Raw genomic sequence first — 19,958 nt, 5'->3', positions numbered from 1 at the left:
ACGAGCTTCTGCTGCTGCTGCTGCCTCAGGACCATGAGTCCCTCACAGTCCTCATAACCTGTTTTTGCTACTGTGTTGTACAGCCTCATGCCCCTCATAGCATCATACATGCACAACAACTCTAACAACCTCCAATATCCCAGAGCCCCTTTGGTGTCTCAGTTTTCACAACTTGTCCGGACTCGACAACCTCTCCCGTACCAAATCACAACCTTCCTTGGCTTCCTTATTCCCAGCTACACGCCTCGCAGACCCCTGCAACAGCCCAAGGCGGAGGTGGTGGTACTTTTTCCCCTCCATAACCTTCCTCGTCTGGACTGGTCCACCCACATCCTTCACACACGCCAGTGCAGACCGCGTTCCGCTCAGCCCCCAGGGCCGACTCACCGAGTAGCACTGAACACCATCGGTGCTCCGGGGGCGCTCCTCTTGATACACCGAGTAGCACTGAACACCATCGGTGCTCCGGGGGTGTCCCATTTACGACTCTGCCGAGCAGCACTGAACACCATTAGTGCTCCGGTCGCAATGTTCGGTCGAGAACCACTAGGAAGGCGACAAGGGGGGGAGTTCAACCCACATCGGGGTCGTCCTGTAGCGGTGTGGTTGAACCCATGACCTTCGGAGACCCTTGATGTCTTTTGTCCTTTCTTCTGCGAGCCAGAGGCGACCCCCTGCAACCGTAAGTGACGTAGGGAGCGCTCATGGTGCCACCAAGCTCAATAACAGCTTGTACTCAAGCCTGTAATGTTAAGGAATTATAGGTCATAAGGTTCGAGGCGTAGTGTGCGTAAGTCTCTCTCTCTCTCTCTCTCTCTCTCTCTCTCTCTCTCTCTCTCTCTCTCTCTCTCTCTCTCTCTCTCTCTCTCTCTCTCTTGGTTGGCTCCCGATACCTGGACTCACCTGTGGCAAGTTCCAGGTTAGCCCTCCGTCCACTCCGCCACACAACATAGGACGCTAGAAAAGATGCAGAAGAGGGTGTGCACGATCATCCTGGGTCCCTATTTAAAAGGCACCCAGCACACTGCCCCTCCCAAGCCCCTCCAATCATCACTTGCACCTCATCCAACACTTCAGAAGGAAGATACTGCACCAGCTCGCCATCACTACCTCTTGCCTTCTGGAATCCCTCGTCCCAGCGCTGCAGTTCGTCACCACAACCCCGTCGCACCCATCCCAGCTACAAGAACAGCCCCGGCCCAACCACTGTGAACCTCGTCAATACATACTAGACTTGCATATTCACATCCGCTTTCATATTCATGTTGAAATTATTTCACACAACAAAGTGTATATGGCCAGCGGTTTATCACAATTTCTATTTCATTTATATTCATACATTCCTTCTTTCTTTCTCATCTTATGATTTACCATTTTCTGTTGAGACGTCTTTCTCTTTATGCATAATAAATGTAGGAGGCAGTACAGCAAGACCATAGCCTTACCACAGTCCACCACCATTTTACGCAGCGGTTCTGCCTCCTCACAAGCTCTACTTCAGAGCCAATAAGCTAGACAGATGCGGCACACCAGCTGCCTCAACTCAACGTGAACCCAGTTATCTCCACTGGTAAGCAGACGACAGTCTTCAGCTGCCCTTAATCGGCAGCCGACCAAGGGAGCGTCCTACTACCCTTCACCCTTAGCAGTGGACATCGAACTCGAGAGGAACTCCCTGCTGGAGAGCAAACCCGAGGTTCCAGTACGGGAGCATCGCGTCGTGGATAGTGGACTGTTCAGTCATGGATTCCCTCTGACAAACTGTTCCCAGAGATTGCATGACTTCCTTACCCGTTTCTCTCGGGACCTACGGAGGAGGACATGGGTACTGTACAATCCTAGGTAAAACCTGGAGTCGATAAGACGGAGATCTGGGCAAGTGCTGCGCAAGCCCACCTCACGACTTGGTCCACATGTGTGTAAACAACTGAGTTGATGATTCAGGGAGTTCTTGTGCAGATTTTTGTTTTTCATATTGGCTGAGAGGGTACGGCTAACTGATGCCTTAATCAATGCCTTCTCATTAACGACGTAATACAGTATATATATATATATATATATATATATATATATATATATATATATATATATATATATATATATATGTATATATGCCGTAGCCTTGGCCAGGTACACATTTCATCGACCAATTTCAAGGCGTGGATGAACAGCTGGGTTGACTGTGGACCAACTGCCGCAACCAGGATTCGAACCTACGCGCTCGACCTGGCGAGGAACGTTAACCACAACACCACTGTACCTTACAAAAGCTTCTTGGACAGAAATAACACAGATGTGTCTGCAAGTCTTCCATCTGTAGGAGGGGAATATTTCGAAAAAGAGGAAGAGGGTCTCTCTGAGGGTCTCTGAGGGTCTCTCTGAGGGTCTCTCTAAGAAAATAACTTCATCTAGTGAGACCTATAGTGAGGCCACACAGGCACACGGAATATTCTGCAAATAAGTGGCACATAAATCTATCACCCGGCGACCATAAAACCCCCAGACCTCCGTTGCATCAGTCAGTAGGGAACGGCAGGATAGCCTCTCTCTCTCTCTCTCTCTCTCTCTCTCTCTCTCTCTCTCTCTCTCTCTCTCTCTCTCTCTCTCTCTCTCCAACACTAGCCAACACTTCCGTTCCATCGGTCAGCCCTTATTTCCTATGTCGGGAGGATGTGACCGCCGACTCCCGCAGAATTGCAATGGACTTGGCCGTGTCCAAGAGCGTGATGGGGTAGGACTCGGTCCCTCCAGCCGCACTGGCTGTCTTACCATCCTCCCGGTAGACAGGCCATCTCACCCCGCCTATCCTGGTGCCACTGCCTGTGTGTATAGCATGAGGACAGAGCTCTTTGCTCGTGAGTGCTCATCTCCCATGAACCCGACATGCGAACTCTCCCTAGACTGGCTTGAAAACTTGCCCTACTTGCCTTTCGCCGCAGTGTTGGTTCTCTTTCCCTATTCTATAGATATTACTCCGGCTTCTGCTCCCGAGAACTGGCTGCTTGTGTGTCCCCCTTCAGTGTCTGGCTTCACGTCATTGTTATGCATGTTGGTGTTGGACCTAAACATTGCGTGGATGTTTAAACCTGTTAACACCACCACCCCGGGGGAGATGTTAACACCGTCACCCCGGGGAGATCTTAACGCCGTCACCCCGGGGGAGATGTTAACGCCGTCATCCCGAGGAGATGTTAACACCGTCACTCCGGGGAGATGTTAACACCGTCAGGGGGAAAGTAACACCATCACCCAGGGAGACTTAAAGCCGTCTAGGGGAGACAATTAATACCATTACCCTGGGAGATTGTTAACACCATCACTCCTTAGAAATTGTTATCTCCATCAGCCAGGGGAGATTGTTAACCTCATCACCCCGGGGAGAATAATAACACCATCACCCCAGGAGAATATTAACACCATCCCCCGGAGAGAATATCAACACCATCACCCCGGGGAGACTATTAACACTTATCACCTCGGGGTGACTATTAACACCATCACCCCGGGGAGACTATTAACACTTATCACCTCGGGGTGACTATTAACACCATCACCCCGGGGAGACTATTAACACCATCACCCCGGGGAGACTATAAACACTATCACCCCCGGGATACTATTAACACTATCACCCCGGGGAGACTATTAACACCATCAACCCGGGGAGACTATCAACACCATCACCCCGGGGAGACTATCAACACTATCACCCCGGGGAGACTATTAACACCATCAACCCGGGGAGACTATGAGCACTATCACCCCCGGGGACTATTAACACCGTCACCCCGGGGAGACTATAAACACTATCACCTCCGGGAGACTATTAACATTATCACCCGGGGAGACTATTAACACTCACTCTGGGGAGACTATGAACACTATCACCCCCGGGGACTATTAACACCATCACCCCGGGGAGACTATGAACACTACCACCCCCGGCAGACTATTAACACCATCACCCCGGGGAGACTATGAACACTATCACCCCGGGAGACTTTTAACACCATCACCCTGAGGAAAATATGAACACTATCACACCGGGGTGAATATTAACGCCATCACCCCGGGGAGAATATTAACACTATCACCAGGTGGAAATATTAACACCATCACCCCGGGGAGAATATTAACACCATCACCCCGGGGAGAATATCAATACCATCACCCCGGAGAGAATATTAACACTCACCCCGGGGAGAATATTAACACTATCACCCCTAGGAGGCTGTAAATACCATCATCCGGGAAGGACTGTTACCATAGCCACCCCGGGGAGACAGTTTCACCATAGCTCCGGGAACACTGTTAATACAATTAACCCAGAGATAAGGGGGTGTGAAAGTCGACGTCGCAAGAGTAAGGGAGAGAGGTGTGAGAGTAAGAGTGTAGGAAGGTGAAGTGTGTGAGAGTGAATATAGGAGGTTGAAGGGTGTGTGAGTGAGTGTAGGAAGGTGAAGGGTGTGAGAGTGAGTGTAGCAGTGTTAAGGGTGTGAGAGTGAGTGTAGCAGTGTTAAGGGTGTGAGAGTGAGTGTAGCAGTGTTAAGGGTGTGAGAGTGAGTGTAGCATTGCGAAGGGCGTGAAAGTTAGTGTAGCCGGGTGAAGGGTGTGAGAGTGCGTGTAGCAGCGTAAAGGGTGTGAGAGTGAGTGTAGCAGTGTGAGAGTGTGTGTAGCAGGGTGAAGGGTGTGAGAGTGAGTGTAGAAGTGTGAAAGGTGTGAAAGTTAGTGTAGCCGGGTGAAGGGTATGAGACTAAGAGTGTAGGAGTGTAAAGGGTGTGAGCTTGAGTGTAGCAGGGTGAAGGGAGTGAGAGTAAGTATAGCAGGGTGATGGGTGTGACAGTAATAGCGTAGCAGGGGGAATGGTGTGAGAGTGAGTGTAGCAGGTTGAAGAGTGTGAGAGTAAGAGTGTATGAGTGGATGCAGCAGAGTGAAGGGTGTGAGAGTAGGACTGTATGTGGGTGAAGGGTGTGAGAGTAGGACTGTATAAAGTGATGGGTGTGAGAGTAGAACTGTATGAGGGTGAAGGGTGTGGGAGCATGTGTAGTAGAGTGAAGGGCATGAAATCAAGTGTGAAGGGAATAATTGAAGGTCAAGAAAGGGAGGACAGAGGGAGAAGTGTGAAGAGTGATGAGTGTGAATGCAGAGGGCATGAGTGAGGGCCTGGAGTGTGTAGCGGAGGTGATAGCCATGTTGACAACATGCAACTCGCCACCTTAAGGCTTGGCCAAGCAAGACAGTGCTAAGCCTCTTTCACCCGTGCCACAGGGGAACTCAAGTGACCAAGATGTGACACTCGAGGTATCTTGGCCCTCGTGGTGTTCTGGCATCTAAGGTGTTTTAGATACAAGGGTGTTTTGCGACTTGTGTTTTGACACTCGTGGTGTTTTGGCACTTGTGGTGTTTTGACACTTATGGCGTTTTGAAATCTGTGGTGTTTTGACACTAGTGGTGTTCTGACATCTGTGGTGTTTTGACACTAGTGGTGTTTAGACATTTGTAGTGTTTTGAAATCTGTGGTGTTTTGACATTTGTGGTGTTTTGTCACTTGTGGTGCTTTGACACTTGTGGTATTTGACGTCTGTGGTGTTTTGGCACTTGTGGTGTTTTGACACTTGTGGTGTTTTGAAATCTGTGGTGTTTTGACACTAGTGGTGTTTAAATATTTGTGGTGTTTCGACACTAGTGGTGTTTTGATATCTGTGGTGTTTTGACATCTGTGGTGTTTGGACACTAGTAGTGTTTTGACATCTGTGGTGTTTTGATATCTGTGGTGTTTTGACATCTGTGGTGTTTGGACACTAGTAGTGTTTTGATATCTGTGGTGTTTTGATATCTGTGGTGTTTTGTCACTAGTGGTGTTTTGATGTCTGTGGTGTTTTGACACTAGTGGTGTTTTGATATCTGTGGTTTTCGACATCTGTGGTGTTTTGATATCTGTGGTGTTTTGACACTAGTGGTGTTTTGATATCTGTGGTGTTTTGACATCTGTGGTGTTTTGATATCTGTGGTGTTTTGTCACTAGTGGTGTTTTGATGTCTGTGGTGTTTTGACACTAGTGGTGTTTTGATATCTGTGGTTTTCGACATCTGTGGTGTTTTGATATCTGTGGTGTTTTGACACTAGTGGTGTTTTGATATCTGTGGTGTTTTGACACTAGTTGTGTTTTGATATCTGTGGTGTTTTGGCACTAGTGGTGTTTTAATATCTGTGGTGTTTTGACACTAGTTGTGTTTTGATATCTGTGGTGTTTTGACACTAGTGGTGTTTTGATATCTGTGGTGTTTTGGCATCTGTGGTGTTTTGATATCTGTGGTGTTTTGATATCTGTGGTGTTTTGACACTAGTGGTGTTTTGACACTAGTGGTGTTTGGACATCTGTGGTGTTTTGACATCTGTGGTGTATTGACACTAGTGGTGTTTTGATATCTGTGGTGTTTTGACATCTGTAGTGTTTTGATAGCTGTGATGTTTTGATATCTGTGGTGTTTTGACACTTGTGGTGTTTTGATATCTGTGGTGTTTTGACACTAGTGGTGTTTTGATATCTGTGGTGTTTTGGCATCTGTGGTGTTTTGATATCTGTGGTGTTTTGATATCTGTGGTGTTTTGACACTAGTGGTGTTTTGATATCTGTGGTGTTTTGACACTAGTGGTGTTTTGACACTAGTGGTGTTTTGACATCTGTAGTGTTTTGATAGCTGTGGTGTTTTGATATCTATGGTGTTTTGACACTTGTGGTGTTTTGATATCTGTGGTGTTTTGACATCTGTGGTGTATTGACACTAGTGGTGTTTTGACATCTGTAGTGTTTTGATAGCTGTGGTGTTTTGATATCTATGGTGTTTTGACACTTGTGGTGTTTTGATATCTGTCGTGTTTTGACACTGGTGGTGTTCAGACATTTGTGGTGTTTTGACACTTGTGGTGTTTTGATATCTGTCGTGTTTTGACACTGGTGGTGTTCAGACATCTGTGGTGTTTTGACATCTGTGGTGTTTTGACATCTGTGGTGTTTTGACACTAGTGGTGTTTTGATATCTGTAGTGTTTTGATATCTGTGGTGTTTTGACACTGGTGGTGTTCAGACATTTGTGGTGTTTTGACACGTGGTGTTTGACGCCTGTGGTGTTTTGACACTTGTGGTGTTTTGAAATCTGTGGTGTTTTGACACTAGTGGTGTTTAGACATTTGCGGTGTTTTGACACTATTGGTGTTTTGACACTAGTGGTGTTTTGATATCTGTAGTGTTTTGACATCTTTGGTGTTTTGATGTCTGCGGTGTTTTGACACTAGTGGTGTTTTGATATCTGTGGTGTTTTGACACTGGTGGTGCTCAGACATCTGTGGTGTTTTGGCACTTGTGGTGATTTGACGTTTGTGGTGTTTTGGCACTTGTGGTGTTTTGGCACTTGTGGTGTTTTGACATTTGTGGTGTTTTGACATCTGTGGTGTTTGACACTAGTGGTGTTTAGACATTTGTGGTGTTTTGAACATCTGTGGTGTTTTGATATTTGTGATGTTTTGGCAATTGTGATTTGATGTCTGTGGTGTTTTGGCACTAGTGGTGTTTTGCCATTTGTGGTGTTTTGACACTTGTGGTGAATTGACATCTGTGGTGTTTTGGCACTTGTGGTGTTTTGATATCTGTGGTGTTTTGACACTAGTGGGGTTTTGGCACTTGTGGTGCTTTGACGTCTGTTGTGATTTGACACTAGTAGTGTTTTGCCACTTGTGATGTTTTGACGTCTGTGGTGTTTGATATCTGTAGCGTTTTGACACTAGTGGTGTTTTGGCACTTGTGGCGTTTTGACGTCTTTAGGGTTTTGACACTTATGGTGTCTTGGCACTCAAGGCGCAGTGTCACTCTTAACCTTCTGGCACTCAGGATCTTTGTCATTCTTTTTGTTTTGGAAATAAAGCCCCAGATCTGCCAACCGCGGGATAGTCTCTCACTCTTGGTTTCCACAACGTATTCAAGGCAGCGACTGTTGCCACTCACAGTCCTTTCTGTTGACACTCGAGGCCTTTGCTGTGGGCGACGAATGCCACACTGCAGAGCTGTTTGGCTCGACCGAGGTCGCAGCGCCGGACTCTCTCTCTCTCTCTCTCTCTCTCTCTCTCTCTCTCTCTCTCTCTCTCTCTCTCTCTCTCTCTCTCTCTCTCTCTCTCTCTCTCTCTCTCTCCTGCCTACTGAAGGACCAGACTTATTGTTCTCTGGCTCTCGTCTCCAGACAGAAGGCAAAAATTGCTCATGTTTTCAGGTCTTTGCACACTTCAGGGCGAGTTGTGGTCTGGGTTTTATTCGAGACAAATTTAGGAGTAATTAGAGTTACTTCAAGAGTAGGAAAGGGTCATATATGTATATATATATATATATATATATATATATATATATATATATTTTTTTTTTTTTTTTTTTTTTTTTTTTTTTTTTTGCTTTGTCACTGTCTCCCGCATTTGCGAGGTAGCGCAAGGAAACAGACGAAAGAAATGGCCCAACCCCCCCCCATACACATGTATATACATACGTCCACACACGCAAATATACATACCTACACAGCTTTCCATGGCTTACCCAAGATGCTTCACATGCCCTAATTCAATCCACTGACAGCACGTCAACCCCGGTACACCACATCGATCCAATTCACTCTATTCCTTGCCCTCCTTTCACCCTCCTGTGTGTTCAGGCCCCGATCACACAAAATCTTTTTCACTCCATCTTTCCACCTCCAATTTGGTCTCCCTCTTCTCCTCGTTCTCTCCACCTCCAACAAATATATCCTCTTGGTCAATCTTTCCTCACTCATTCTCTCCATGTGCAGAAACCATTTCAAAACACCCTCTTCTGCTCACTCAACCACGCTCTTTTTATTTCCACACATCTCTCTTACCCTTACGTTACTTACTCGATCAAACCACCTCACACCACACATTGTCCTCAAACATCTCATTTCCAGCATATACATCCTCCTGCGTACAACTCTACCCGTAGCCCACGCCTCGCAACCATAAAACATTGTTGGAACCACTATTCCTTCAAACATAACCATTTTTGCTTTCCGAGATCATGTTCTCAACTTCCACACATTCTTCAAGACTCCCAGAATTTTCGCCCCCTCCCCCACCCTATGATCAATTTCCGCTTCCATGGTTCCATCCGCTGCCAGATCCACTCCCAGATATCTAAAACACTTTACTTCCTCCAGTTTTTCTCCATTCAAACTTACCTCCCAATTGACTTGACCCTCAACCCTACTGTACCTAATAACCTTGATCTTATTCACATTTACTCTTAACTTTCTTCTTTCACACACTTTACCAAACTCAGTCACCAGCTTCTGCAGTTTCTCACATAAATCAGCCACCAACGCTGTATCATCAGCGAACAACAACTAACTAACCTTCCATATATATATATATATATATATATATATATATATATATATATTTTTTTTTTTTTTCAAACTATTCGCCATTTCCCGCATTAGCGAGGTAGCGTTAAGAACAGAGGACTGGGCCTTTGAGGGAATACCCTCACCTGGCCCAATTCTCTGTTCCTTCTTTTGGAAAAAAAAAAAAAGAAAAAAAAATATATATTCCTATGAGTCCACGGGGAAAATGAAACGCGATAAATTCCCAAGTGCATTTTCGTGTTATAATCACATCATCAGGGGAGATACAAGAAATATAAGTCAGTTGATATGCAACGAAGGGACGTAGCTAGGACGCTATTTGGTAAATAAGTGATTGTCCAAGACAGACAACGAGCGTATCACAAACTGATGATGTGGACAAGAAGGTGAATTGTTTACAAATCTTATCAACAATAAAGTTATCCAATTTGTATACACTTTCATAATATTAAGGTTATAATTCGTTGTGTATTTAATAATATAAGATTCAATGATATTTCTCGTGGTACTAGAGTTAGAGTTAATAACTGAGATGGCATTACTCCAGTCAATGCAGTGGTCATAGTTTTTAACGTGATTAAACAAGACATTTGATTCTTGTCCTATTCTTATACTATATTTATGTTGCCTCTCTCATACTGAGACAGGGCATCACCCTTACGGTTCTTTCACACAGAGAGAACCAGGAGAATCTGTCGTCTCTCTGTGACTTCAGTGGGAGAACCAGGTAGTCAAACATGTCTCTCGCCCATACTAAGAGACAGAACCATAGACTCACACTAACGAATGATCCATATTCAGAGGCAGAGACATCTGCGTACACCAGCGGCTGTGCCCGTACTGTGAGGGAGAACCAACGACCCTCACACAGCAGGAAGTGAACGGCTTATGAAGGAAGTCCCACTGTATAACGACAAAGACCCGGTGATCTATACGAGTGACTCTCCGTGTAACGACAAAGACCCGGTGATCTGGACGAGTGACTCTACGTACAACGACAAAGACCCGGTGATCTGGACGAGTGACTCTACGTACAACGACAAAGACCCGGTGATCTGGACGAGTGACTCTACGTACAACGACAAAGACCCGGTGATCTATACGAGTGACTCTCCGTATAACGACAAAGACCCGGTGATCTGGACGAGTGACTCTACGTACAACGACAAAGACCCGGTGATCTGGACGAGTGACTCTACGTACAACGACAAAGACCCGGTGATCTGGACGAGTGACTCTACGTACAACGACAAAGACCCGGTGATCTGGACGAGTGACTCTACGTACAACGACAAAGACCCGGTGATCTATACCAGTGACAAGGAAGACCCTCTGGGGCAGCTCTAAGATCTCATCCTCCAAACTAAGAATGAGAAACACTGTGATCACATAGGAAGTCTTGTCTGTGGCCAGGGTACAATGGCGCCCATACCACCTCGCCACCTCACCTTCCTTGTGTGAGTCTTGATACGTTCCCTGATGACGTGACTGGCAGTGGTGAGGTGAGGGGTGGGTCATGTCGCCTGGAGGTACAGCGGGATGACCTGATGACCTGTAATGTTGATGGTAGGGGCAGGTCCGGCACTGGTCACTACAAGGACACGTAATCGAAGGTACCAGGTACCTGACCTGGGATAGGGACCTGACCTCATCAAGGTCTTACCTGTGCCAGAGGCCTGACCTGAACCGTTTATATCATCAGGTCAGCAGTAGCAGGTCACAAGATGACCTCGCCAAGAGTTCTCGAGGCTTGTAATGTGGATACGTTGTATGAGAGTCAAAGAGCCGGCAAATTGAGACTAAATGAACTTTTATCAATTATCAGTCTTAATAACAATCGTCTATCGGTTCGTTTTCTTTATTTTTAGCTTATGTTTTACGGTCATTGAATTTTGAATACCATTTGACTTTTTTCAATGTTTCTAATTTCTATCCACGAATGATTTTTTTTCCTGTATTTGAAGGCAAACCCGTGGGATTAATATACCTTAGTAGAGTTAGAATAGAAGAACAGTATATCACTTAAAGCTAAAAGAAATCCTACTCTACTGAAAAAAAAAATATCTCACTATAACAAATTGGATTTTACCCGGAAGAAGACGTTCCATTAAGAATTTACGGCTGTGGGAAATATGATAAGAGAACGTACCTCAGGATTGTTGTCTGGAAGGGAAAAACCATTTTAGTCGTAAATTTCGTCGGCAGTTGTGTGAAAATTCATTTGCATATCTATCCATCCATAAATTTTCCTATCTATCCATCTATCTACCTTATCTATCTATCCATCCATCCATCTATTTATCTATCTATATGATTATATGTGTATACCCTGAATACCATCCCATCTCCCCTCCCCTACGTTCTTTATCTATCATCTCCCCTCCCACACTTTCTTTGTCTCTTATCTCCCCTCCCTAGTCTTTTTGTCTATCATCTCCCCTCCCCTACTTTCTTACTCTTATCTCCCCTCCCCAGTTCTTTGTCTATCATCTCCCCTCCCCTACGTTCTTTGTCTCTTATCTCCCCTCCCTACACGTTCTTCATCTTATAACTCCCCTCCCCAAGCGTTCTTTGTTTCCCATCTTCCCTCCTGGCACGTTCTCTGTCTCATCTCCTCCCACGATACATTTTCTATTTCCCATCTCCCCTCCCCCCACATCCTCCGTTTTCCATCTTTCCTCCTCGCACGTCTTCTGTCTCCTACCCAACTCCCCTCACGTTCTGTCTCCCATCTCCCCTCCCCACACCTTCATATCTTGGATGATATTAATTTACCTGTTTCAAATTCTGTGTTTCTTGAATTGATAATATTGTGTTTCAATCAATGGAGAATATTATGCTCAGAAATTTGGTTTAGCGATAGGGAACCTTTTTTTTTCACTAGCATTGCATAATCTTCACATGGAATTCGTTGAAACAATTACTGAGGGATATCTTACCCTTTAAGGCAATTAATTTGGTTTAGGTATGTAGATGATGTTCTTTGTATTTGGCCAACAAACGAAAATTGACAAACATTTCTCCCTTAGCAATGTAGTACCTTCCATCAATTTACTGGGGAAAATAATGGTATGTTACCATTTTTCGATTGCATGATCCATTGGCATGTTTAAGTTTAGCATATACAGAAAACCTACCAATGTTTGTTCATATATTCATCAGTACTCAGCTCAACATGACAGAGTTAAATTATCATCATTCCAGTCGATGTTCCTTAGGGCATTACGTATATCCAGTCCGGAATTTATTGATGATGAGTTTGAGAAGATATGTTACATTGGATCCAAGTTAAAGTATTCTAGACCTTTCATTGATGAATTTCTTAAGATGGCAAAGAACTCATTTTGTAGAGTTAAAACCAGTTTTCCCTTTTAGTGATAATTTTACATTACTTCCCAGGTTGCTTATATTCTTTATTGTAAATGTAACCTTCAGCAATAACAATACTATAAAGAATATCTTAATGAAAAACTCACCAGAAAATTCTGCGGGTTGTGTTTACAGAATACCTTGTAAAAATTGCAATATGTTTTATGTTGGGTAGACTGGTAAGGATCTTTATGGTAGAGTTAAGCAACATGAATATAGTATAAGAACAGGACAATGATCAAATGCTTTGTTTAATCGTGTTAAAAATTATGACCATTGTATGAACTGGGGTAACGCCAATTCATTTATTAACATTAACTCCTTTACCACGAGAAATATCATTAAATTTTCTATTATCAAATACAAAAAAAATTCAGACATTAATATTAGTGAAAGGTTCTACAAACTGGATAGCTTTGTCGTAAGGAAAAATTTATATACAATTCCCTTTCTTGTCCACAAAAAAATTTCATGACAGGCATGATGCCAGACTCGAACACCACCAACCCAAACACCACCATCCGGTAACGCGTTTACCAATGAGGTCTTAGCTACGTCTCCTCCTTGTATATCAACTGAGTGTTCCACGTCTTCTATCTCATTCTTGTATCTTCCCGGACGATGTGATCATTACACAAAAGTGCACTTGGGAACTTATCGTGTTTCATTTTCCTGTGGTTTTATGCATAGATCACTTACACCACTGTGACCTCTTGCAGGTTAGAGTAAGATGCATTCTTCATCTGATTGTGTCGCCTTGTGAGAAAATATATATATATATATATATATATATATATATATATATATATATATATATATATATATATATATATATATATATATATACATATATATATTCAATTCATCAGTTGCAAGAAGCTGTCGAAGTCAATACTCCCAAAAATACATAGATGAATAAAAAGATGAAATTGATAAATAGATAATATAAAATGAGCGCCTTGAGTTTTTCCAGTTTACACGATTTCAACCCTAGCGCCATGCTGACGTCACAAGTCGAGTTTGTCCTATATATGATATTTTCTTCCTCCTCAGTTGTTGCCAGATGGCTTTCCCCTGCCTTCGCAGCGCGTCGGGGGTGAAGTCTCGGCTCAACAGGGGCGATTTTCGGCTCTAAAGCCCCGGAGTATTTAATCCCGGCCGGCCTCCAGATGACTTTGTTTTGACGCTTAAGAAGCCGTGGGGGAGGGGAGTGGTGGGGGGGGGGGCTGTGACATATTTCCCAGGGGGTCGAGTGGACGCTGTTTTCGCAAGCGGGAGACTTTTTCCAGTCGAGTCCGGAGACGGGCGTCGAGTCTTCGGCCGTATGGCATTTTGTTTTAATTATGGCGCCGTTTCTAGTGTTAGCTATTGCCTGGGTCATTACATTTAACATGACGAGTGTTAAAGGTGGATGCTGAATTTAACAGCACTGCAGTTGTTGTTGATGGCAGACACAGAACAGATTTATGGCTTCAGTGATAATATAATCATAGTCTTGACAGAGACGAAATTATCTATATAATCATGAATAATCGTACGATATCATCACTACACAGACACGCAAGGCTGGCCTCCACCACATCATGATCAGCACACTCGTCGTCTGAGACGCCCGTTCACTATACACGCTCGACTGAGCTTTGCCAAAGCAAGCGGCTTTAGCCCACCTGTCTTCTCCCCAGCCTTGAGACTCCCCCGATTTCATTTCTCCCCAGTCCCGAGTCCTCCCCAGCCCCAGGCTCTCGGCATCTCTGATTCCTCCCCAGCTCCATGGCAGCCCTCTAAAAGTGATTCCTCCACAGACCAAAATCCTTCCCCATCCTGTAACTCCCCAGAGCCATACCCTCCCTTCGGTGGTTCTATGTCTTGAATTCTCTAAACCCTTCATAGCCCTCATCACTCTCCAGGCCTGAGTCTCCCATAGGCCTGACTCCTCCCCAGCCCTGAAAGTCTCTCCCCACCACAAACCCCTTCCCAGCCCTGATTTCTCCCTGGCCCAGATTACCTCAGCCCTTCCCACCTCCCTCCCTCACCATCTTAAAGCTTGTCTCCATACTGCAAAGGCTGTTGGCAAACTAACCCTTCTCTCTCTCTCTCTCTCTCTCTCTCTCTCTCTCTCTCTCTCTCTCTCTCTCTCTCTCTCTCTCTCTCTCTCTCTCTCTCTCTCTCATCACGTATTCCCGTCCTGCTGTTAACTCTTCCACCAAGTGTGCCAGCAGCCATCCACAGCCACCTTGAGACGAGAGGAAATGTCCAGGCCAGGGATGGTGGGCAGTTATTGCAATCTGGGAGCCAACAGGAAATACCTCACTCGGCGGGACGTTTTGGCGTCTAAACAAAAGACATGCGTTTGTTTTGGAATTGTAGGCATAACCGTCCCAACCTCTCAGATGTTTATTTTTATGCCATTGAATGCCTTTTGTATTAAGACTGTTTTATGATTAATGTATACAAGTATATACATCATGTATACACGTGTCTGTGTTTGTTCTTGCTTTCTTAAGCTTGCTATACACATTCCTTGCTCTCTTATACTCTTCCTGCGTGGGTTGGCCGTGGTGCCACCTCCACCTTCACCACAGTATTTACATTCCTTTGGCTCTTCAGCTTCGTCAGTAGGGCGAGCTGATTTGATTTGCATTAGGATGGACGACAATAGATAGACTCGAAGCTGGTGCTGAAACAGAGCGAGGTGACACTGTGTCTATATGTCAATTCCAGAACAGCCTGCCTCACCCTACTTAGCTCGGTGTTCTTTATATGCTTGATGGTCCTTCTCGGTCAACTGAAAGATCGCCATGGCACCTCACTTGTTGTTTTTGTTGTCGTTGTTTCACTCGGAATTCTTACCGGCTCATCGCGGGCCGGCCGATGGCCAGCCGAAGGCCACTTTTGTTTTCCTACCTTTGGTCCAGGCCATCTTTAACATCGCTAAACACTCTCAAGGGAATTCATGACTACATAGTTTCTTTGGGATCTTAACCTCTCAGTGTAACAAAGCTGGTTGGAGTCTCTCTGTTTCCTGGAATGTCGCAGATTCCAAGAGTCTTGTAGCTTCCCAGCGTCTCATGACTTCCAGGAGTCTTGTAGTTACCCAGTGTCTCATGACTTCCAGGAGTCTTGTAGCTACCCAGTGTCTCATGGCTTCCAGGAGTCTTGTAGTTACCCAGTGTCTCATGGCTTCCAGGAGTCTTGTAGCTACCCAGTGTCTCATGGCTTCCAGGAGTCTTGTAGTTACCCAGTGTCTCATGGCTTCCAGGAGTCTTGTAGCTACCCAGTGTCTCATGGCTTCCAGGAGTCTTGTAGCTACCCAGCGTCTCATGGCTTCCAGGAGTCTTGTAGCTACCCAGCGTCTCATGGTTTCCAGGAGTCTTGTAGCTACCCAGCGTCTCATAGCTTCCAGGAGTCTTGTTGTTCCCAGCGTCTCATGACTTCCAGGAGTCTTGTAGCTACCCAGCGTCTCATGACTTCCAGGAGTCTTGTAGCCTCCCAGCGTCTCATGGCTTCCACAAGTCTTGTAGCTTCCCAGCACCTCATGGTTTCCAGGAGTCTTGTAGCTTCCCGGCGTCTCATGGCTTCCAGGAGCTCTTCTAGCTTCTTATGCGTCTCCAGAGTTTCCTGGATTTCACCTCTCAGATTCTCACAGTTTCAAGGAGTTGCGCAGCATCCTGCTGGAGCATTATAGCTTTGTATGATTTCATGGCTTCCCAGAGTGTTGTAGCTTCCAGGAATCTTATCAACTCGTAGTTTCCTAAAGACTCTTGGCTGGTTGGTTATTTGGGCTCTGGGCCTGTCAATAGCCGAAGTTCACTAGATCTGTCAAGTTTCAACCTCCAACCAACAATCTTTAACACCTTTTTTATGTGTTAAAGACAATTCGAAGACCATGTACACTCACGCACTATATGGCCCTCGGGGTCAAACTTTTCTTTGTGGTTCTTATTTCTGTTTCTTGGAAACTTGAGGAATCCTTGAATCTACATAATTTCTTTTATGCTTCTCGGAGTTCTAAAACTTCCTGGAGTCTCTGTTTCATGAGTCTCAGAGCTTTATTGAGTTTCAAAGTTCTCCAAAGACCGGTGTTATATAGTTTCCTGGAGCTTTATGGCGCTCCAGAGTTATAGTTTTCAGGTAATTCCCAACTAACAGGAGTCTTAGATAAGAGTGGAGAAGTCTCTTTGCTTTTTGGAAAATTAAAGCCTCCAGAACTTTAGATAGGTACAGCTTCCAGTGTCATTACAGCTTCTTGGAATTCTACATTTTTCCAGCGTCTCATATTTTGGTCAAGTCTTGTAGCTTTCTGGATTATTATATGCTCCAGGAACATAGTTCCCTGGAGCCACATAACTTCCGAAGATCTTCCAGCTTCCAGGAGTTAAACAGCTTCCTAGAATGTCTTAATTTCCAAGAATCTCTTCTCTTTCTGAGCCGTGCAACTTCATGGATTCTTATTGCCTCTCTGTGCATATTATCCTGGAATATTATAGTCTTCTGGAATCTCATAATCTCTCAGTGAATTCAAGCCACTTTGAGTCTCACTGTTTCCCAGATTTCATGAATGTTCATGCTATATTACCTGAGACTGTTTAGACATTGCAGTCCTTTTGAAGAGTCTGTAAATCTTCCTTTGGACTTTCTTTAGATTATGACGAATTCCTCAAACCCCTGTTCCATAATTCTCTGTATACGAACGGCTTATATGAGCTTGAATTCTATTTCAGCTTCTCGGCAGAATCACAACGGGCTTCCCAGAACTGTTATTGACAACACTAGTCTATTTCAGGCCAACGTATAAGTTCATGGCTGTCTCATGTGATAACTCTGGCATGTCCCACAAGGAGAACAGCCTCGCTTCTAAGATCATTTGAAGCAAATACCAAGGAGATAATCTGAACTTTCCAGGACCTGATGAAGCTTCTTTATAGAGTGTCTGTTGTTGCCTCCGACTAAATGTAATCTCATATACGGTAGTGCTATCCAGTGAGCGTAAACAGAGTGCCATTTTTAGGGGCCACTTAGCGAGGATGATGCCCCTCACCGAGCATAACCAGCTGGAGGGGGAGGGACGGGTAAGTGAGGAGAGGAAAGGACGGAAGGGTTGAAATCTTTCAACAGCCCTTCCCTCCAGGTCCCAGCGGCTGGAGGTAAACCTATGACTATTACTTCTTTTCTCTTATTGTTGACTGGAATGGACGAGTCTCGGCAGTTGAAGAATTTGTGGAGGAGATTGTTGGATTTTTTTTTTTATTTTGAGGTGTGGTGATTGGATAGGGTTTCTTGGAGGTTCTCTGGGAGTATGCTGACTGGATGGGAATCATCTTGGGAGTGTTGTCGTCAAGAGAAGGTTCGGGATATGATAAGAAAACTGGGGTATTATAAGAACTGAACCTCACAAAGGAATACTGTATTGTCAGTCGATTGAAGAAAACTCTCTCTCTCTCTCTCTCTCTCTCTCTCTCTCTCTCTCTCTCTCTCTCTCTCTCTCTCTCTCTCTCTCTCTCTCTCTGATATATATATATCTATATATATATATATATATATATATATATATATATATATATATATATATATATATATATATATATATATATACGCTACCTCGCTAACGCGGGAGACAGCGACAAAGTATAATAAAACAGATAAAAAAATATATATATATTATCCACGACCCCTCGTTATGTTTGACCAATTAAAGGTTATCATTCTGTACGCTGCCTTGTGGGTCATGACCTGTGACCCCGCCAGGTATACACTCGATCTTGTCCCTCCATCTCACTTTCACTTCCCGTGTGCCCGAGTGGTTCTTGTTACGTCCAGTGGACACGTGCACACTCAGCGCAAAAGGGAGGTTTTCGTTACTTGAACATGTGGTCACTGTTACTCTCCTTTTATAAAGTGTCACTTTCACCTTCCATGTGCATATGACTGCTTTTGCTTCTCGTACACATTTGGTCACTTTCACTCCCAACTAGCCTCTAAGTGGTCTCTTTCATCTCCTTGTAGCCTACAGGCTGTTACCGTCACCTTCTCTGTAGGCCAAAAGTAGTCACTTTCACCTGTTTAAAGATGGGTACTGTCATTTTCCCTGTAGCTCACAAATAAACATTTTCACCTTCCACGTCAAAGTAGTAATTTTCACTTTCATCGCACAATTGTTCACTGTCACTATCCGGGCATCCTTGAAGAGGTCACTTTCATTTTCATGGCATCCTACAAGTTCTCAAGTGTCACTTTCCGTGTACCTGTGGTCACCATCCTATCATGTTCCAGATCCATGTGGTTACCTTTCGTGTTCGTATTCACCCCTATCACCTTCTTGTGTAGACATGTGGTCACACTGACACTTCTCGTGTACGCATAGTCTCACACTGTCACTTCCCGTGTACGCATAGTCTCACACTGTTACTTCCCGTGTATGCATAGTCTCGCACTATCACTTCCCGTGTACGCATAGTCTCGCACTATCACTTCCCGTGTACGCATAGTCTCACACTATCACTTCCCGTGTACGCATAGTCTCACACTATCACTTCCCGTGTACGCATAGTCTCAACTTCCCGTATACGCATAGTCTCGCACTATAACTTCCCGTGTACGCATAGTCTCACACTATCACTTCCCGTGTACGCATAGTCTCACACTATCACTTCCCGTGTACGCAAAGTCTCGCACTATCACTTCCCGTGTACGCATAGTCTCGCACTATCACTTTCAGTATACGCATAGTCTCACACTATCACTTCCCGTGTACGCATAGTCTCGCACTATCACTTCCAGTGTACGCATAATCTCGCACTATCACTTCCCGTATACGCATAGTCTCACACTATCACTTCCCGTGTACGCATAGACTAACACTATCACTTCCAGTGTACGCATAGTCTCGCACTATCACTTCCCGTATACGCATAGTCTCACACTATCACTTCCCGTGTACGCATAGTCTCGCACTATCACTTCCCGTGTACGCATAGTCTCACACTATCACTTCCCGTGTACGCATAGTCTCACACTATCACTTCCCGTGTACGCATAATCTCGCACTATCACTTCCCGTGTACACATAGTCTCACACTATCACTTCCCGTGTACGCATAGTCTCGCACTATCACTTCCAGTGTACGCATAGTCTCGCACTATCACTTCCCGTATACGCATAGTCTCACACTA

At 44.8% G+C, this 19,958-nt stretch overlaps 1 protein-coding gene across 3 annotated transcripts in view; it reads left to right on the top strand.

Annotated features, from left to right (window-relative positions):
* LOC139763167 (probable sodium/potassium/calcium exchanger CG1090) overlaps positions 1-19,958 on the top strand; it is a 362,327-nt gene that overhangs the window by 219,834 nt on the left and 122,535 nt on the right. The gene's annotated exons all lie outside the window — the stretch shown is intronic.

Source organism: Panulirus ornatus, chromosome 46, assembly GCF_036320965.1.
Source record: "Panulirus ornatus isolate Po-2019 chromosome 46, ASM3632096v1, whole genome shotgun sequence".
NCBI lineage: Eukaryota > Metazoa > Arthropoda > Malacostraca > Decapoda > Palinuridae > Panulirus > Panulirus ornatus.
Note: the sequence above shows the minus strand (reverse complement) of the source record. Positions and strands in the feature narration are given on the sequence as shown.